This window comes from Sapajus apella, unplaced genomic scaffold (assembly GCF_009761245.1).
Source record: "Sapajus apella isolate SASKATOON/1434 unplaced genomic scaffold, GSC_monkey_1.0 scaffold1, whole genome shotgun sequence".
In the NCBI taxonomy this organism is placed as follows: domain Eukaryota; kingdom Metazoa; phylum Chordata; class Mammalia; order Primates; family Cebidae; genus Sapajus; species Sapajus apella.
Window position 1 is genome coordinate 24343005 of NW_022436941.1, and position 20870 is coordinate 24363874.

General features: G+C 34.3%; 1 protein-coding gene across 3 annotated transcripts in view; it reads right to left on the reverse strand.

The window, feature by feature from the left end:
- COMMD10 (COMM domain containing 10) overlaps positions 1 to 20870 on the reverse strand; it is a 203730-nt gene that overhangs the window by 34092 nt on the left and 148768 nt on the right. The gene's annotated exons all lie outside the window — the stretch shown is intronic.

Genomic DNA, 20870 nt, shown 5'->3' on the forward strand with positions numbered 1-20870 from the left:
TTATATATTCATGAAGAACTTCTATACAACCATAGACATTTTAAATCATGACAGCCAATATCAAACCAAATAACAAACAATTAAAAAATAAGCTTAGCATGACAACCAATATAAGCCAATTTCAAACAATTTCATGCTTTCCCTTTGTAAGATTAACTATTTCATTATAGTCACTAAAGATATTTCCAAACCACTGTTTCCAAATTTTATACACTTCTTAAAAAAAGAAACAATGATGCCTGATAATATGTACATTCGCCATTTTAAATGCCAGATCGTAACATATTTAATGTAGAAATATTGCCAGATATTGTGCAAATGGGCCTAACTGGTTCCTCAAATCATTTTGGGAATAAGTAATGAAGCTATACAAATTGTTTTCATATTGTTGGTACAAAATATAAGCACAAAATGCTTAGGCATTGTATCTTCAGCTCACTTCAGAGTAAAAACCTGGGAATACATACACTTAATAACCAACACTTACAAAATAATCCACTTTTATAATGAGTAGAGTTATACATTTAAAAATAATTAACATACTTGAAAAACACTGGCCCTAAATTCAGTCTTCAACTCTAAGAAAATCATATTTTAATTGGTAATGATGAAATCCAGGCATTTGTCTTGGTATAGTATTAGTAATTAAGAAACTGAAGAATTATGGATAAAACAAAAACACATAGGTGTATCATCTGTAAATTCTCTTAGGTCTAATTTTGGGCCTTTAACAACTGTTCTCTTTAAAGTTAATTTCAAAAGGCAAGACAAAGAAATTGGTTCATAACATTTATTAAACTTCTATTCTGTTGAAAACTATATTATTAACTGATACTTCAGCAGTTTTGAGGGATGTAGAAATTTTAACATAACTGGTGAGCGTACGGCAAAAAATGAAAATATACATAACCAGATCCAAGCAGAAAAGGATGAGAGGAGACACTGATCAGAACAGTACAGCATCTAAAGGAAAACTACCAGCTCCACCTTACTTTCCTTATCCGTAAGTGGAAAAAATAATACGAACTTACCTCAAAAGATTGTGCTAAAAATCATATGAGATATAATGTGCTTAGAATAGTCAAGGATACAAAGTACTCAAGAAAAATTAGCTAATTATTATTATAAGACTAAACGGAAAAATATTTCTGAAGTCACAACACTTAAGAATGGCTATCCCCATCAAGCTACCAATGACCTTCACAGAACTGGAAAAAACCACCTTAAACTTCATATGGAACCAAAAGAGAGCCTGCATAGCCAAGACAATCCTAAGCAAAAAGAACAAAGCTGGAGGCATCATGCTACCTGACTTCAACTACACTACAAGGCTACAATAATCAAAACAGCACAGTACTGGTACCAAAACAGCGATATAGACCAATGGAACAGAGCAGAGGCCTTGGAGGAAACGCCACACATCTACAACCATCTGATCTTTGACAAACCTGACAAAAACAAGCAATGGGGAAAGAATTCCCTGTTTAATGAATGGTGTTGGGAAAACTGGCTAGCCATGTGTAGAAAGCAGAAACTGAACCCCTTCCTGACACCTTACACTAAAATTAACTCCAGATGGATTAAATACTTAAACATAAGACCTAACACCATAAAAACCCTAAAGAAAACCTAGGCAAAACCATTCAGGACATAGGCATAGGCAAGGACTTCATGATTAAAACACATGCATTGACAACAAAAGCTAAAATAGACAAATGGGATCTAATTAAACTTCAGAGCTTCTGCACAGCAAAAGAAACTATCATTAGAGTAAACTCGCAACCAACAGAATGGGAAAAATTTTTTTGCAATCTACCCATCTGACAAAGGGCTGATATCCAGAATCTACAAAGAACTAAAACAGATTTACAAGAAAAAAACAAACAAATCCATTCACAAGTGGGCAAAGGATATGAAAAGACACTTTTCATAAGAAGACTTATACGAGGCCAACAAACATTTGAAAAAATGCTCATCATCACTAGTCATTAGGGAAATACAAATCAAAACCACATTGAGATACCATCTCACGTCATTTAGAATGATGATCACTAAAAAATCTGGAGACAACAGATGCTGGAGAGTATGTGGAGAAATAGGAACATTTTTACACTGTTGGTGGGAGTGTAAATTAGTTCAACCATTGTGGAAGACAGTGTGGCAATGCCTCAAGGGTCTAGAAATAGAAATTCCATTTGACCCAGCAATACCATTACTGGGTATATACCCAAAGGATTATAAATCATTCTATTATAAAGACACATGCACACGTATGTTCACTGTGGCACTGTTTACAATAGCAAAGACCAGGAACCAACACAAATGTCCACTGATGATAGACTGGACAAGGAAAATGTGGCACATACACACCATGCAATACTATGCAGCCATAAAAAACGATGAGTTTGTGTTCTTTGTAGGGACATGGATGAATCTGAAAACCATCATTCTCAGCAAACTGACATAAGAACAGAAAATCAAACACCGCATGTTCCCACTCACAGGCAGGTGTCGAACAATGAGAACACATGGACACAGGGAGGGGAGCATCACAAACTGGGGTCTGTTGTTGGGGGTTAAGGGAGGGGCAGCAGGAGGTGGGGAGGCTGGGGAGGGATAACATGCGGAGAAATGCCAGATACAGGTGACGGGGGATGGAGGCAGCAAAACACCTTGCCATGTATGTACCTATGCAACAATCCTGCATGATCTGCACATGTATCCCAGAACCTAAAGTACAATTAAAAAAAAAAAAAAAAAAAAGAATTGCTGGTCAGTGGAACCAAAGGTCGAAGAGAGATCCAGAAGACAGAGAACACATACAGAAGCACTGAACCTACTGTAAAAAGAACAATTTAAGTTGATAAGTGAAGATACAAGTAGACCACTAAAAGTTAGTCTGCTCGATAGGAATGAGGAAGCCAGAAATCTGTACATATACAAAGATACGCAAAATAAAGGCAACAAAATGGATAAAAGGAAAGAAGAGGCAGGAGTCAGATGTTCTGGTCAATTATAACCAGAAAGATGTAAAATAAGTGCACTGAAAAATTTCTAGTCATGTTAACATATTTTTAGCAGTACCTAGCTGCAAGCTGCACTGACTAATTTGATAAAAGAGTTTTACTAAGTTATGATAAGAATATGCATCTACATTACTCATGCCTTACCAAAAAACAAAAATAAGGAGGATCACCACCACCTGCAACAAGAAAATCCTCCAAAACCCATAGAACTCAATGTTACGCTAGCAAGATTAGTAAACCTTAAAAGGAATTAGCAATGGTCACATCTAAAATTTTCAGATTCAGTATCTCCACGAGTACATCTATGATTTCTGATTGCATCCAGCTTTTCTATTTAATAAACAGTGTAAACATTATAATCAACTTCTTTTTAATCAAAACTAGTCATACTTGCAAATTAGGTAGTGCTGAGAAATTTAATTCATTATAGTAGTTTTCTTTGTCAAGTATGTTTTTACTCAGTTTTGGATGCAGGTGCACTTTTAAAAGAAAAGCAACAAATTTCCATAGGCTATTGATGTCTCTCAAGTAGGACTTGGCTTTACTAGAAAAAAGTAAAAGTGAAAAATAAAATCAAATTTGCTAAGTCTTCACAAGGCATACAAAAACAATCATACAGATTTGTTACTAATTTTCAACATTTACAAAGAGAATATGTTGTTGCACTTTTTTCTATTTTTGAATAATAACAAAGATATAATCCTTATTCCACAAATAAACCCTAACTATGTAAATGAAAATCTTTTCCTATTCTCCTTTAAACAGCTATTAGCAAACTTGGTTTCAAAATACAATAATGAATAATATGACAAATTCAAGCCTGGGGCCTAATCTTAAATTCAATTCATTTTCCAAAAATGTAATTAATTAAAATGAGGTTATAAACAAATCTCTGTCCATTCTAGAAGACAGTTAATTTGCTTGTACAGATGAGCTGCTGATTTGCAGGACCATTAATATAACACCCGATTTTCTCTTTTTGCTAAATCTTGTCTAGAGCAAGACAGTGAAGTTCTTTTACAATCGCCATTAAAGTACATAAGGGTTTACTTCTTTAGCATTAGTTTAAAATTTACAAGATACTGATATGCCATGGTACCTCTCAAAATAACATGCCTCTAAGTGGGTCAATATCGACTATATCAAAACAATTCATTTGCTACCATGAAATAAAAATATCACCTTACTCAAGTTGTTCTTAAATAGGATGACTAACAATAAGCATTAGCCAAGAAATTTCTCCAAAGTCAGTAGTTTCCACAGGGAAAAATAATGAATTGGTGACAGGGGCTACTGCTAAATAAATGCCCTCTTATAAATTCATTAAACAAATATGTTAAGCCTCCATTAAAATGGTTTCATCATCTCTAAGTCTTCTTAATTTCAAAATCTGTACTTTTACATTTTACTTTATGAAAAAAAATGGATGGCAAATGAGGACACATTCACCTCTTTCCCTTCACCTCAAATTCCGATAAAATATATTTCTAAAAAGAAGAAAGAATGATAGTTCAGGAAAATAAGAATACCACTGCAGATCAGAAAATTTGAAGAAGTTCTATAAACAAAAAAATCAGAGGAGATGTAATTAGTTTATAGGCAAAATCAGATTACAGAAAACTGCAGCTAAAACAAGAAAGCATGTTTCTGCTACAGAGGCCCAGAGAAATTCAAAACTAATGGTCAATAAATAACAAAAGCAGGAGTATGTTTTCCCGAATGTGATTTCTGACTGTGGAGGGTCCCAGATTAGAGAAACAGAACAAGGTGGCAGCCAATTTATGGAAAGGTAGTCCTAAACCCAGGTGAAAAACTCCTGCAACTGGGAATACCCTGCCCAGCTATACCCACTTATTTTTTCCTGCAGTTATTGGATGAAGGCTTCTATAATGAGAATCTACATACCCTAAAAAGTAAAAAGAGATTCTCATTTGGACTCATTAGTAAATACTCTCCAGTCACCAAGACTGTTCAGTTTAGGCTCTCAGCTATGCAACAAATAACCCCAAATAACCAAATACTTGAGGAAAAATTAGCAAGAAAGTCACCAAACTTAACATATTGAAGAAATAACACTCAGCAGGAAAAAAACAAAACAAAAACAAACAAACAAACAAACAAAAAACAGAGGAAAATGTTAAATATAATTGTCATTCTCAGTGAGGTTTGAAAAGACAGCACACTGACAAAAAGAACAGATTATTACAAAAAAGAGTTCTACAAAATTAAAAGCATGACTAACAAAATAATGACAATACAAAGTCTTAAAAAATGAACTGAAAAATTAAAGAACTTTTGAGATCAGCCTGGCCAACATGGTGAGATGCCATATCTACTAATAATACAAAAATTGGCCAGGTGTGGTGGTGTGCACCTATAATCCCAGCTACTTAGGAGGCTGAGGTGGGAGAAGCACTTGAGCCCAGGAAGGAAAGATTGCAGTGAGCCAAGATTGCACCACTGCATTTCAGCCTAGGCGACAGAGAGAGACTTTGTCTCAGAAAAAAAATAAATAAATAGAAGACTCAGCTAAAGATCAAATTATTGAGCTAGAAGACAAAAACAAAAGATTATTCAGAATCCACTGCAAAATGAAGAAATATAAAATAAGAGAAATCGAGAATAGATGTAGAAGTTCTAGTAGCTACTGACTGAAAGAATAAAACAGAGAGGACTGACTGGAAAAAGTAATCAAAAAAATAAAAGAAGAAAATTTCCCTTAGCTAAAGGTAGATTCAGGTTTCAGACAAAAGCAGAGGTGCAGGGAGAGGCTGCTGAGGCAAAGCATTAATAACAGCAACAACACTGATGGCTTCCCAGTGTAATATCAAACCCAAAGGATAAAAAATTCCAAAATCTTCCAAAGAGAAAGCAAGAAGATGAAGAGATGAAAAAAGGTTATCTACAGTGGTATGAAAATTATATTGATATCAGAATTCTTTTCAGCAATATCAGAAAAGTCAACAGAATAGTATTTTCAAAGGTTTAAAGATAAAATTACTTAAACATAGGACTCTATGCCAAGTCTAATTAGCAATAAAGTGAGAATTAATATACATTTTCAGTCATGCAAAGACAGGCTAGCTTAATACCTTCAGATACAATCTAAGAATTATTAAATGATCAATTATAGTAAAACAAAAAAAATTCAATAAATGATCAATTCTAGTAAGACACAAAAAAATCAATCTAGAAAAAAAAGATGTGAAATAAAAGTAACTTGGTGTCCAAAAAGCACTAAACTAAATTTAAATAATTATTTATGCATAATTAAAACAAGAAATAATATAAAATTAAAAAACAAAAGTATTTTAGAATAGTAACAGGAAGAAAGAGAGTAAGTGTGCTATAGATCTTGTCTAGGGGAGGAAAAAATATACTACAAAATTCTAAGACATTGTTGGAAAAGAATACTGACATTCAGAGGAGAAAATGTTTTGGATATGCTCAAAATATAATTTTTATTCTTTATATTAGTAAATGTCCATGACTGGAAAAGAAATCCAATTTATATGCCTTTAGATTCAATACGAATTTGCTTTTCTTCAAATATACTCATATTTGTAGATCAGTATTGATATGTAAACATCATTTACCATTATACTATTCCTGGGGCTGCTGAACTCTCTTTAAAATGAATTAGACAAAAATGATTATAGATAGCCTTGAACATATTATATTGCACAGAACCAAATAATGAAATTTTTGTATTTCAGTATTAATTCTTGGAAAATTACTTCTCCCAAAATTCAGATGACCACAAATCTTTACCTTGTAGGCACATTATACAAAGTGGTCCACATATAAGAATCTTAAAATTTTCTGTAGCTCATGTTTAAATTAAAATTGATCTGAATCCATCATAATATTCTTCCTTTTGATATATTAATAATATTTCTTTCTGAAAAAAATTAACCTAATTTTGAGAAGAGTTGATTGCTTTAAATGTGTTTACAAAAACGAGAAGTCTTAAACTAGTACCATGATTTCAGGTAGAGGGCCCCCTGCTAAGAAAAATTCTGAGGGTCTAAATGAGCCTTCCATTTACTGTGTATTCCTATGTACTGATAAAGAGCAAACCAACTGTCAAAAGCTGTTTTACCTTATTGTTTTGCTAAAATGTTCTCCTGTGAATTTTCCTTTCATAAATTTCATATGAAAATAAACAAATATTTCTATACTATAGAGCACCTGGAACTGGTTAGTACAGAAGTTGAAAATATTAAGTTAGGAGAAAAACAGAAGCAGCCCATCTTTCTACTCAGTAGACAACAAGCTATATATTTAAAATCTCTGTAAAGGCTCTGTGCAAGACTTAGAAGTTGTGTGTGTAAAGGTTGAGCATCCCTAATCTGAAAATATGAAATATGAAATGCTTCAAAATCTGAAAGCTTCTGAGCAATGACATGACACTACAAGTAGAAAATTCCATAAGTGACCTCATTTGATGGGTTGCAGTCAAAATCCAGAAACACAGCACATAGTTTATTGAGAATGTCTAGGATCATCCCTAGAGGACCCATTGGTCCCTCAAATGGTTTCTAATGTTTCTTCTTATATAAAAAATAAAATACAGTGTAGAGTAACCTTTTAATAAAAAGAGCACTGTAGGTGGAGTCTGAAAGCCTGTCATTGTTTGTTGTTGCTGTTGTTTAACAGCTGATAAGGTATTCTGGTGATGCTATTATGCTGCTTAGTTACTCTGAACTCTTTTCACTGTTAAGTACCTAGGTGTGAGTAAGTGTACGAAAATGGTTATCAGTAGCACGCAAATTCAGAGTCAGGAATGACAGTGATGTCAAACACCACAGAGTATCCACATAGCTAGTTGAGACAGTGATACCTTTGCTTTCTGATGGTTCAGTGTATGCACACTTTGTTTAATGCACAAAATTATTTAAAATATTATATAAAATTACCTTCAAGCTGTATGTTTACAGAACACATAAAAAGTAGATCAATTTCATGTTGAGACTGTAGTCCCATTCCAACATATCTCATTATGTATATGAAAACATTACAAAATACAAAAAATCCAAAATCCAAAACATTTCTTGTTTCAAGAATTTTGGATAAAGAATACTCAACCTGTATATTGTTTCAAATGCCAAAGTAAGACGGAGATAAGAAAAATGCCCGTCCTCTGATTTCTTTAAACATAAATCCAAGAACCATTAATTAAGGTTCTTCAGATCTTAACTGTCATATACATGCAAAGGGAAAGGTAACTTCTATAGCACCCAAAATACAAAGTGTTACAATCTATTATAGATTAAAACCAACACCTACATTATAATTCACTATAATCATGTCAATGCTTCTGTCAGACATAGAAAAATAATATTCTTCATATACTCAATAACCCCAAAATGAACTGAAGTTGGATACTTCCATTTGAAGTTTCCACTAGTCTCCAAGATCAGTCCCATTTGGTGATCCAAAATTATTTTGGACAACACCATGGTTAACTCTCATTACACTGTATATTCTATTCTTCTTCTTAGATATTCATTCAGAATCCAGGCACAGCATTTTCATAAAGTAAAATATTAGACTTATCACCCTTGGGATAGTTTTTCAAATGCTTTTGGAAATTTTTTACAGAATGTAATTTTGGTCATGTATTATTTGGGCTATTTAGCTGAGATTGAATATAGAAAATAGGTCAATATGCATATCTATGAAATTTTAAGGAAATGAGAAAAATTAAAAGTGGATCTAACTGCAATGTTTCTGAACACTATATTCATTACTAAGTGGTTTAAAGATAAGAATTATGTTCTACTTATTGAGACTAACACTTCTCCAAGTTTCAATAAAATATTATTTATGTCTTACAGGCAAAAAAGATACAACCCAAAAAAGTAAGCATTCATGGAATTTATCTTTTTTGCCTGTAAGATATAAAGAATATATAACTGAATACGTATATTCAGTTAGGATATATGTACACTATTAAATAACAATGTTAACTTATGGTATTATTAAATTCAAACTAATATTATAAAACATAAATACTACCTAACTGTTCCTAAATTATATCCCATCAATATATCAGCAAATGTCTTCAGAGGAAAAAGTAGTTTCTGTAGACTCCTAAGACTGGACTACTACTCTTGAAAATAGAGTCTGCTTTAATTTGTGAAAAATCTATATAATGGGGAACAAATACTTAATGAGCAATAAACTGAATAACAGAACATAATAGAAATATCAAGCATTTGAAATGACAGCTTCAGAAAACAATGCACGAGCACAATACTAAAAACAAGTTTCACCTATCTTCTTGCCTACTTAGTAGCATTAACTAGGAGCTCTGTGTACATGGGTACCTTTGGACACTGGCAAGCTTCACTTTAGGCAGGAACTTAAGTGAACTGTTAGAAAAACCAGCTGTCAAGCTGAAACCCCACCCCCTCAAAGCCAGAATAATGTAGGCTTAGTTGTGGTGTGTCAAGAGGCACAACAGAAACCTCACACTTTCCCATACGGTTCATTGCTTTCCTTCTGAGATCAGACTGGTTTCTAAGCTGGGCTGTAGAAGTGAAGTAGGGAAGCCAATTGTCCTAGTTTCAGTTATGGTCCTTTTAATTGAGTCTCCTGTTTTGAGCTCTTCACCTTCATCCTTGCAGATTCTCGGACCAGAGACTCTCCAGGGTTTAGGCAGACTGATCAGTTCCCTCTCATTTTCCCTGCACTGCTTGTTTCATCAGTTAGCTCACTCCAATTTTTCCTTCTACTAATTTCTTGAAAACATACAAGTGCTTCTAAGTCTCTCTGATTTTCTTTGCTGCATGGATCTATATCTTTATGCATGTGCCTCTATGCCTTTGTTTTAGTGAGGTGTCAGGAGGAATAAAAAGTTATCATATATGCTCAGTCCTCCATCTTAAATCAAACAGAATTTTTTTCCCCTTTTTAGTCAGACTACTTCCATCTTGCATCTGCAGTTGTGTATAAAAATCTTGTCTGTTAACACATAGAACAGCTACCCTTTCTAAGAACTAAATATATAAAAACACCACAGCATTTCAATTTAATATAAATTGTATATGAATTGAAAACCATACCTGAAAGATAACATGTTATTATTACTATACCCAATGCATAATTATTAAGACCTAATCCATCCAGTGAATCTTTCTGTTTCAGGTTCAAAGGTTTCCTTACAAATTAAAAGATAAAAATGTAATTTCTTCCAGTTATCATACTAATTGAATTAGCTAAAAGATAATGAAAACTAGATGTTTGAAGGAAAAAGTCAGATTTCTTTCAAAACAGGGAATGAAAAAAAAAAGATCAGCTATGGTAATATATGGAAGTTTGAGGGAACATAAATTATCATTATTCATAAAATGAAATTTGAAAAACATAACAATAATACAAAACTGAAACATTCTGGAAACAGATATTAACTTTATAACAAACATATCACTAAACAAATATGACTGTACGGGACTTATGTGAATCATAGCTAATTTAATCATTATGTTGGCTTTATTACTTTACAGTCATTGTCTAATTGTTGGTTCATTTCATAAAATCAGATGTGGACCCAATCTTTTGCCAAGAATTCCCCCTAAAACACAAATATAACAAGAAGCATAAGTCATATAAAGGCAGCTTAAAATCTGTACTATATTACACACTCTATTTTTTAGATTTTAACTGGCTATAGAAAGAGAAAACCATTTTAAAAACTACAAAATAGTTTATTAGATAGAAATCCACTGACCATCACAGTTGTGCCAGCATTATCTTTCAGAATTCAAATGTTTGTAACCCACAGGGAGTAGATGTGAATGTGGGGGAATTTGGGTTGACTCGTCTCTTCTCATTTCTAAATTCTCGAGTCAATTTCAAAATTTCAGTACTTTATTAATACTTTAGTACTTTATTACCATTACAAATAAGAATGCCTTTTTATTTAATATCACAGTAACTTCAAAATCATTTCACTGAAACAAAGGAGCACTATAAAACTGGATTTTGTGGTTTTGCCTGGCCAGGCCACTTGATTTATCCAGATATCCAATAGATGAAAGGTCCAAATACTAATCCACAATAATCACTGAAATAATGTTTGAGGATGTACCTCAATCCTGTCATAAAACAAAAATAAAGAATATTTCAATAAAAGTAAATATTTCTTTGTAATTATTTGTTATCTGAAATGGCCCCAACCATAGCAGTCCTAAAGGTAATGAGAATGTATGATCAAAAATAGGACTTTAAAAGAAGAATATGAAGGGTAACCATCCTCTGATGTGAACTAATATGTTTTTCATTAAAACAATACAAATGCCTTAAGACAATATCATTAACGTCTAACAGATTAAAATTATAATAATGGGCACAGTACCATTTACTGTTACTTACTATTCCTTGATTTTAGAAATTTCCAGAACGTTGAAACAAGATGTCAGTAACTTATATTAGTTTTGTTTCAAATAATATGCATGGTGGGAATTTACTTTTTTTTTTTTTTTCTGTCTCTGATCTTCCATTTCAATTTTGTCAGTATATTTCTGGATCTAAGAGAAAGCAACATACATGAGTTGCTTCACATGATAGATTTTGTTTTTTAGTGTTTTTAAAGTTGGTAGAAAAGTAAAGGAAAACAAGAATATTTGCACAGCCAGGTCATAGTAACTCAATTTTGCCCCTAAAAGAATGAACAGAGACTTATATGAATAACTGCTATACGGAAGGCCACTCCCAGAAATTGTGCAAGTCTTTAGACCAGCACTAAAATACTAAAACGAAACAAAATTACAACAAAAACAGAACTGCACAGCCTAACTAGGGTCTGGCACACCTGGCACAGATCAACACTAAGGACTTTACTTTCTCATATCTTCCTTCACCTTTCCCAAGTCTTGTAAATAACTTTAATTCTTTCTGTGTCATTCAGGTTACCTGCTTCACAAATGCCTAACTCTTAACACTATACTTTTTCTAATTATCCCTCACAGGGCTGCCTTGTATCCATCTGTATCTGAACTGAAACTTTCAATGCTGCCCAAAAGCTACAGTTGAGTCAATTTATGTACTCCTAAATTGTAATTAAGAGAAATTCAAGGTCACAGAAGGATGACTGTTTAATAAATATTATGATGCAAGCACATGCTGGTATAGAGCTTAAAGAAAAATGCTCAGTTTTTTTCTTTCACAACTGAAGTTTATTTTCTACTGACATAATAAAAGTGGTACTCTTGGTCAATGAATACGATTCTTTTGTTTGCTTAGGTCTTGAAATTTCTGTCACTAATTCTTTGTAAAATTTTTATTAAACTTATAGCCATTGTATGATTTTGATATTATAAGTGTTGTCTTTTTAACTTTTAAGTTCAGGGGTACATGTGTATGTTTGTTACACAGGTAAACTTGTGACATGGGGGTCTGTTGTACTGATTATTTCATTACCCAGATATTAAGCCTAGTACCAATTAGTTATTTTTCCTGATCCTCTCCTTCCTATGCTACACCCTCCAACAGGCCCAAGTGTGTGTTATTCCCTCGATGTGCCCATGTGTTCCCATCATTTAGCTCTCACTTATAAGAAAGAACATGTGGTTTTTGGTTTTCTGTTCCTGCATTAGTTTGCTAAGGATAATGGCCTCCATCCATGTCCTTGCAAAGGACATGATCTTGCTCTTTTTTATGGCTGTATAGTACTCCATGGTGTCTACATAAGATATTTTCTGTATCCAGTGACAGGCATTTAGCTTGATTCTCTGTCTTTGCTATTGCGAATAGTGCTGCCATGAACATACACATGTGTCTTTATAATAGAATGGTTTATTAATATATTCTTTGGGTATATACCCAGTAATGAGATTGCTGAGTTGAATGGTATTTCTGCTGTTAGGTCTTCAAGGAATCACCACACTGTCTTCCACAATGGTTCAACCAATTTATACTTCCACCAACAGTGTATTAGTGTTTCCTTTTCTCCACAGCTTCACCAACATCTGTTGTTTTTTGACTTTTTAATAATAACCTTTCTGACTGAGATGGGTATGTTTTGTGGCTTTGATTTGCATTTCTCTGATGATCAGTGATGTTGTGCTTTTTATCATATGACTGTTGACCATATGTATATCTTCTTTTGAAAGGTATCTATTCATGTCCTTTGCCTACTTTTTAATGAGGTTGGTTGTTTTTTCTCTGGAAATTTAAGTTCCATATAGATAATGGATATTAGACCTTCATTGGATGCAAAGTCTGCAAAGATTTTCTCCCATTCTTTAGGTTGTCTGTTTACTGTTGATAGCTTTTTTGCTGTACTGAAGCTCTGTAGTTTAATAAGATCCTATTTATCAATTTTTGTCTTTGTTGCTATTGCTTTTGATGTCTTCATCACGAAATCTTTGCCCATGTCATTGTCCTGCATGATATTGCCTATGTTGCCTTCCAGGGTTTTTATACTTTTGGATTTTACATTTTAGTCTTTAATCTAACTTGAGTTAATTTTTGTTTATGGTGTAAGGAAAGGGTTCAGTTTCAGTATTCTGCATATGGCTAGCCAAGTATCCCGGCACTATTTATTTAATAGGAATCCTTTACCCATTGCTTGCTTTTGTCAGGTTTGTTGAAGATTAGATAGCTGTAGGTATGTGGCGTTATTTTTGGGTTCTCTATTCTGTTCCATTGGTCTATGTGTCTGTTTTTGTACTAGTACCATGCTGTTTTGGTTACTGTAGTCTTTTAATATAGTTTGACGTCAGGTAGCAGAACATCTCCAGCTTTGTTCTTTTTGCTAAAAATTGCTGTGTTTATTCAGTCTTTTTTTTTTTTTTGGTTCCATATGAATTTTAAGATAGTTTTTTTCTAGTTCTGTGAAGAATCTCAATGGGGGCTCAATAGGAATAGCATTGAATCTATAAATTGCTTTGGGAAGTATGGCCATTTTTAATAATATTGATTTTTCTTGTTCATGAGCACGAAATGTTTTTCCATTTGTTTGTGTCATCTCTGATTTCTTGAGCAGTGTTTTACAGTTTCCTTGTAGAGGTCTCTCGCTTCCCTAGTTAGCTATATTCTTAGGTATTTTATTCTTTTTTGTGGCAACTGTGAATGGGAATGTGTTCCTGATTTGACTCTTGGACTGATTGTTGTTGATGCATAGAAATGCTAGTGATTTTTGCACACTGATGTTGTATTTTGAGACTCTGCTGAAGTTATCAGCTTAAGAAGCTTTTGACTGAGACTATGGGTTTTTCTAGATACAGCATCATGTCATCTGCAAACAGGGATAATCTGACTTCCTCTCTGCCTATTTGGATGCTCTTTATTTCTTTCTCTTGCCTGTTTGCCCTGGTCAGGACTTCTATGTTGAATAGGAATGAGAGTGGGCATCCTTGTTTTGTGCCAATTTTCTAGGGAAATGCTTCTAGCTTTTGCTCATTCAGTATGATGTTGGTTGTAGGTTTGTCAAGGAAGACTGTCATTATTTTGAAGTATGTTCCTCCAATACCTAGTTTATTGAGAGTCTTAAACATGAAGCGATGCTGAATTTTATCAAATGCCTTTTCTGCATCTATTTAATCATTTGATTTTTGTCTTTAGTTCTGCTTATGTGATGAATCACATTTATTGATTTGCATATGCTAAATCAACCGTGCAGTCCAGAAATAAAGCCTACTTAATGGTGGTGGATAAGGTTTTATTGTTTGTTTTCTGAGACGGAGTTCGGCTCTTGTTGCCCAGGCTGGAGTACAATGCCACAATCTCGGCTCATTGCAACCTCCGCCTCCCTGGTTCAAGTGATTCCTCTGCCTTGGCCTACTGAGTAGATGGGATCACAGGCATGCGCCACCATGCCCAGCTAATTTTGTATTTTCAGTAGAGATGGGGTTTCTCCATGTTGGTCAGGCTAGTTTTGAACTCCACCAGCCTCAGCCTCCCAAAGTGCTGGGATTATAGGGGTGAGCCATTGTGCATGGCTGGTGGATAAGCTTTTTGATGTGCTGCGGGAATTCTTTGGCCAGTACTTTGTTGAGGACTTTTGTATCAATGTTCATAAAGCATACTGACCTGAGGTGTTCTTTTTTTGTATTATCTCTGCCAGGTTTTGGAATCAGTGTGCTGCTCGCCTCATAGGATGAGTTAGGGAGAAGTTGCTCCTTAGTTTTTTGGAATAGCTTCAGTAGGAATGACACCAGCTTTTCTTTGTACATCTGGTAGAATTCAGCTGTGAATCCAACTGGTCCTGGACATTATTGGTTGGTAAGCTATTACTGTCTCAATTTCCAAGTTCAGTATTGTCTGTTCAGAGATTCAGTTTCTTCCTGGTTCAGTCTTGAGAGGTTGGAAGTGTCGAGGAATTTATCCATTGCTTCTAGATGTTCTAGTTTAAGTACACAGAGTTGTTCATGATATACTCTGATGGTTGTTTGTATTTCTCTGGGGTGAGTGGTAATCTCGCCTTGTCATTTCTCATTGTGATTATTTGAATATTCTCTCTTCTTATTTATTATTCTAGCTAATGGTCATTTTATTAATTTTTTTTTCGAAAAAACAGCTCCTAGATTTGTTGATGTTTTGAATGATTTTTCATGTCTCAATCTCCTTCAGTTGTGCTCTGATTTTAGTTATTCGTCTTCTGCTAGTTTGGGGATTTGTTTGCCCTTGGTTCTCTAGTTCTTTTCGCTGTGATGTTAAGTTGTTAACTTGAGATCTTTCTAAATTTTTGATGTGGGAATTTAGGCTATAAATTTCCCTCTTAATACTGCCTTGGTTGGGTCCAAAGAGTCCGGTATATCATACCTCTGTTTTCAGTAGTTTCAAATAACTTATTGATTTCTGTTTAATGTCATTATCTACACAAAAGTCATTCAGGAGGTTATTAAATGTCCATGTAATCGTATGACTGTTTTTTTTTTTTTTAATTTTTTTCTCCATTACTTGTAAAGTGGTAATGGTATAGTAGCACCTTAAAATATCTTACTTTTTAAGATTCAGCCAGGGAACTTTCTCTTATTCTTTCCCCTTCCTCAGGTATTTCTCGACTGTACGCCCATAGCTCTTATACATCTCATTACATATATCATTGTATTTTAATTTAATAAACTCATTTGTGTAGTCACTAGACTGGCTTCTTTGCATTATAACCAGAATTTCACATAGATGTTGGTACCTCAAAGATTTCTAATAAATACCTACTGAGTTAAGAAAACATGAATTTGTGTTATACATCATAATGTTAGTGAATTTCTTACTGTGTTTATTTCTCACAATAAGTAAACATGAGGTGCATCCTGTAGTTGTGTCCAGTGGAACCTGATTATTGGTACCCAGTGATGCAGACAAGTTGTTTAAAAAAAAAAAGAAAGAAAGCAGCCTCCTCTTTTACCAGTCCTCTCCTCAACCATGTAATTTTCTTTAAGAAAACGGATATCAAAAGTTGTGATATCCATTTCTCCGCACCATCAACAGTTCTTGAAGTTGCCTTGACAAGCAGACTCCTTGAATCAGTCCAAATACATGATAGATATATAATATGTGTGTGTAGACATCTTTACGAAAAACAGCTTTTCAGGTATTGATTCAACAGTGTCTTCCTCCCAGCTTTACACTGACTTAATGATTTCAGATACAGTTTTGAATTGCATCTCAATTGTGGGGAGTGGGGATAGTATTTAGTCTCTGGCTCCTCTTTTTTAATGTTATTTCTGAGACTGCCTTGGAGTGGTGGTTCAAGCCCAGAATAAATGCAGTTTACTGCCCAATACTCCATACCCTTAAGATGGTTTTGTCAGCTTTTAGAAACTCTCAGATGTTCTAAAATAAGATCAAGCTGATTCTACATCCTACTGGTGGTAGGTGTTAGTGCTATCACACTTTGGCAAAATGTTTTTCACTTGAGATAGAATCATTCACCCAGGGATATCTTGTTAATAAATTTACTGACTCCTCACTTGGAATTTCTGATGTAGCAGTTTTTAATAATACAGCTTTTTCATGTCAGCTAGTTTATTTTTAGTTACACTATATTTTTATTTAATTAAGTACCAAGATACTTGGAGAATCTCATTCTCCAAAGTCTCCATAGTCTGACAAATAGGAATTTGTATGTTTTATATTTTTAATGATTTTCCTCAAAGTCATTATTTCAGAAATTAAAACATCTAAGTTTTCATTTCTGGGGTGGTATTTTCTGGCAGTGGATATAAGACATTCTCCGATTCAGTTTAAAAGAGTGAAATTTGAAGTTTCTGTTTTCGCTAACTAGGCTTTCCCTGAACATGTCTGTAATGCAAATTGAGTCAGTCTGATCTGTGAAGTCATATATAGTATGTTACATGCTTCAGAATACAGTAGTTACAACTGCACTTTTCTAGATTCATAGTGCAGTCAGCATTATAATTTTGAAATATGACAAGTTGTTTTTTTGTTCCATTAGTAGCACATATTGGACATCACAATCACTTCAGACTGTGCTCTTAATTCCTGTCCAGGGTGGAATTTCATAAAGAAAAATAGGATCAAAGGAAACATTTTAAAAATAAACATTTTAATTAGCATTTGAAAATTTAAGCACTTTCATTAGTGTTTCCCCAGATGGAATCCCTCAACTAAATCAAGAGTTTATCTGCTTGTCAAGGCCCATCTCAAATGCATTTCCTTTTTGAAGGCTTTCCAGTGAGAATTATTATTTACTGTATTTCTAGACTGCACAGTTGGTTCTTATATTACCTTAATACCATTTTTACCCCTTTATTCTAGTAAAGCATAATTTTGTGAGACCAGGCTTTTATGCTACAGAACCCCTTATTCTCTAAAATCATTTCCAGAAAGCTCAACATATTAAAACAATGAACAGGCAACTTCTCTGGTTGAAGCAGAAGTAGAAGGGCTGGAATCCTATATAGCTCCTTCTGCCCTCCCCTTTCATTCCCACTGGGTCAAAAGGACCTGTTAGGAATATAGTTCTAGAAACTATTGAAAATAATATAAGCGTTGGAAGCAGGCCACTAGCTATTGAACCTTGAGAAAAATTCAATCTAAACCTCAGTTCCCCTACTTGTAAGATAATAATAATAGTGTAAACCCTTAGGCTTGCTGAGAGGATATCCTAAGATATGTATGTAACCCTCAGTAAACATTTGTTGAAGCAGTTGAAATTCTCAAAAATCAGAGCTAATTAGTGACAGAGCCAAAACTAAAACCTGACAAAGGCAATTTGTCTACCATATCATCATACTAATAGGCAACAGATATGCATTTATATACCTTAACAAAACTTTTAACACTTTTAAATGACTGTTTTTCCTAAATCTTATGGTACAATTATCTGTTATCTGTTATTATGTTAGATATGGTCAGAATCTGCATAATCATTAAATCTCTCTGTGAAACCTACAGCAGCTATTGGCATTCACCTTCATAGCTATTATCTTCAGAGTTAAGGAATGTACATCTCCAGATGTTAGTTACCTTAGGAGATAACTTAGGGCCCAATGACTCCAGATGACATAGGTCTGCCTTTTTGTTTAACGTAACACAGAAACTATTAAGAGTTTTTTCACATGAGTTGAGGGATCCTCTGAGACGTTAAATTTACTTTACCCAGGCTAACTAAAAGACAAATTAAAGCAGAGTGTGAGAGGATAGAGAGTTTTTACCATATTAAGAATTAGATAGCCTGTACTTTATTTCTTCTCTAAGTAAGTGTTCTTTTTTTTGAGACGGAGTCTTGCTCTGTCGCCAGGCTGGAGTGCAGTGGCACAATCTCAGCTCACTGCAACCTCTGCCTCCTGGGTTCAAGCGATTCTTCCGCCTCAGCCTCCCGAGTAGCTGGCATTACAGGCAAGTGCCACCATGCCCGGCTAATTTTTGTATTTTTAGTAGAGATGGGGTTTCATCATGTTGGCCAGGATGGTCTTGATCTCTTGACCTTGTGATCCGCCTGCCTCGGCCTTCCAAAGTCCTGGGATTACAGGCGTGAGCCACCGTGCCCAGCCTAAGTAAGTGTTCTTACATATAGTATGTGGCACTTTTTAGTAAACGTTGTGTCAGTAAGTGAAATTTTTTACTTTGGTACAGAGTATGCAGATTTTATGGTGGCTCACAAAACTACAGATATGTAGGTATCTGCGGTTTGCCATTTACTTTTAAAAAGTTGTTAGGCTGAAATAAGCTGTTTTGATTTTGCTACAGAGTCTAACCTAATCTTGTGTCTTCAGTTTTACTTTTAATGGTAGAAACCATTTTAAAAAAATGTCCATCTACAGATAAACTACTTTTTAATATTGTAAGGAAGCAATGACTATATCCTTTTTACTAAACTTGATACTCAACTTCATGTTCTAATTTCTTTGACTTATGTCTTTTTTCTAACATACCTCAAGTAGTAGTCCTGAAGTGACCTAGGAATAGAAACCTCTGCCTCATTCCCGTTCTACCCAAGGACCATAAACTAGTCACTTAATCTTACTTGGCCTCAGATTCCTCCTTCTTAATGTGAGGAATCTGACTAAATAAATATAAAAAGTCTGTTATAACAAAAAATAGGATCTACTTCAGCTTAAAGATGTAGAGGTAAATTAATCTTGTAGTCTGGAATAATTTTTCTTTACATTTTGGGGAGCCAGCAGTTTATAAAGAAAGTGATTACCCAACATATTAGAACAATAGCTGTAAGTCTGAAATCACCACTTGGCTTTTAAAATCTTATCCATTATCTTACCTTTATGTTGAATTACTCTAGTTGACCCTAAGTAATACCCGGATTTACTGAAGTGTGATGTGTCAGTTGACAAAAGTGATTTTTCTTTCGCATTCTTTTCTCCTGATTTCTTGCCTAGGAGACCAAAGGGGGAGAAACTCTTCAAGTGTAACTTCTCAGGTTCTCCATGGAGATCGCATGTAACATGGCTAAGGAACAGTTGTGAAGAACTCCTAACAGCTACATAAAGCCAGCTAGTTTTGGAGAATAATGACCCCCTAAATGTTTGACTAGAAAATATTTTAAATATTTGAGATATCACAAGTTTATAAGAATTATGTTTTTATGACCATTTTTCTCAGGAAAAGCTAATTTGTAATTAAAACATTACAATTAATCTTTATGTTTGGGATAGGCAGATTCCAGAGAAGGAGATTGCTATAATCTCCCTTCTTTCCATTGCCTCCATTCTTTTCTCTTCTCCATTCTGTTTCTTTTGCTCTCCTCATCTCATGTTACCTCTCTCTTCCCAAATTTTTCTTCACCGTTTTTTGTTACCTCTTCCATTTCCTCCTGTTTTTCCTTATTTACCTGTCTATACTTATGTTCTTATATTTATGTACCTTGTTCACTTGCCTTCTGTCTTTCCTTTGTTGAAACTAAGAGGACTCACTCTGGCCTCACATAGTGATCTACTATTTTCTGCCTGTCTGTCCTTATGCTCACTTGGATGAAGCAGTAAAAGGAAATTCAAGGGTGTCATTATCTTATGACACCTCAACTCTTCTACTCTGATAATACCACTGGCCATTCTGGACTCTGTTCTCTTCAGGGGGAGTGAAAAATAAGCAAAGTTATAAGTAGATAGTGCCAATCAGCTGAAGAAAAGACAGAGTTTCTGCCTTGTCAATTGTTTAAATACAGCAAACCTGGAGCAGTCCTCATGTCATGCATGGCTGTAAACTCTGTGAGAACAGGAGCCCCCAGTGTAGTACCCTACTCTTACTAGTAGAACTCATTAATTAATGAAAGGTAACGATAAATTACCTCATATGCTTAAATAGTTATGACACGCCTTTTAATTGGTTTGCACACAACTGATCAAATGACAGCTATTGTTTCCACTGTTTTGACCAGCACTTTATGAATCTTCTAAATGTCATAGAAGTAGG